General features: G+C 28.5%; 1 pseudogene; it reads left to right on the forward strand.

The window, feature by feature from the left end:
• Positions 1–1,386: 1,386 nt before the first annotated feature.
• On the forward strand, positions 1,387–1,503 carry LOC111561247 (annotated as a pseudogene).
• The last annotated feature ends 226 nt before the right edge of the window (positions 1,504–1,729 follow it).

Genomic DNA, 1,729 nt, shown 5'->3' on the forward strand with positions numbered 1-1,729 from the left:
AGAGAGAAAGAAGCAATATATGACTAGATAATGGCTGAGATCTTTCCACAGCTATCAAGACTACAAACAACTGTTTCAAGGGCTGTGAATCAATGACAAGCAAGAAAAAAAAAAAAAAACACATACTGAAACATACCATAATAAAACTGAAAAATAAACAAAAAATTAATTAAAAGCAACAATAGAAAAAGGATTCCCTACAAAAGAGTACCACTTAAAGCTGATTTCTCTGTCAAAATATTAGAAGCCAAGCAGCATTCAATAGAAAAAAAAATAGTCTTATAGAATAAAGGTAAAATCAAAGATATTTTCAGACAAAGTAGAAAATGATTGTAAAATGAAGTACTGAATACTTTTTCAGACAATAAAACTCTCCAGATGAAATGTTGATATGTAGGAAAGAATGAAAGGCAATAGCAATGGTAAGTATGTGGGTAAATCTAATGTTAATGATAAGTAAAAAGAGTGTGACATTGAAGAAAGAAAGGAAAAAATGGAATAATAAATGTTTAAAAAGAAAAAAAGAACAGAGACACATAGGACAAAAATGTATTACAGTACATTTAGATCCAAACATAATAACAAGTACATTGAATTTAAAAAAAATTAATGTTCTAAGTAAATGATACAGGAAGTCCGACTGGATTCAAAAAATGACAAAATCACATTTACAAGGGCCACCAAAAGTCATAAGGATACAGAAAGATTAAAAGGATAAAGATGGTATTATAAACAGCTGAATGCCAATATATTTGAAACTTTGAGTGAAATAGAAAAATTCCTCCAAAGTACAACCTATTAAAACTTATATGAAAAGAGTAGGAAATACTAACATTAGCTTGATATGTATTAAAACGAATCTATAACTTCAAATCTTACATGCATTCATAGACCCATATATGACTTTGCTGGTGAATTTTACTAAATAAGAAATAGCACATATTTTTTTATGAAGTCTTCAGTAGGATTGAAAAAGAGAAAACACTTGATTTTAGAAGGCTAATATAATCTTGATAAATTCAACAAGGACATAATTATAGGGCTGTGTCATGAATATAAATTAAATATCTTAAGTACGTTTCACAAAATGTTTAAAGGAACATACATATTTGGTTTAACTTTCAAAAATCAGTCACTGTAATGTGCATTTATAGAATAAGAAAAATATACTGCTATATCAATAGATAAGTATAAAGCACTTTATAAAAAAGATACATTATGCAAATACTAAGAGCTGGTGTTGCCATACTATTATAAGACAGTAAAATGTAAGGCAAAAAGCATTATTGGAGATAGAGAACATTTAATAATGATAAAGGTTTAATTCAGCAAGAAGAGAACAATTCTGAATTTGTAAGCACCGAGTACCATAGCATTAAAAAAAAAATCGCTTCTCGGCCTTTTGGCTAAGATCAAGTGTAGTATCTGTTCTTATCAGTTTAAAATAAATAAAACCAAAACAAATGTTGGAAATACAAGGAGAGATAGAAAAGTCCACTATCCAAGTAGGAGATTAACACATGGAACAAGCAAATAAAAAATATCAGTAAAAGTATTGAAGATTTCAACATAAGCAAACATGACATAAGGAACCTATTTTAGAAGCCACACCTGATACATGATTATCATGTAGATAATTACATGAAACTATTACAAAATTGAATATAAGCTGAACCACAAAGGAAATCTCAAATTTCAAAGGATTAAAATCACAGAGAGTTTGTTCTCC

This window comes from Felis catus, chromosome B3 (assembly GCF_018350175.1).
Source record: "Felis catus isolate Fca126 chromosome B3, F.catus_Fca126_mat1.0, whole genome shotgun sequence".
NCBI lineage: Eukaryota > Metazoa > Chordata > Mammalia > Carnivora > Felidae > Felis > Felis catus.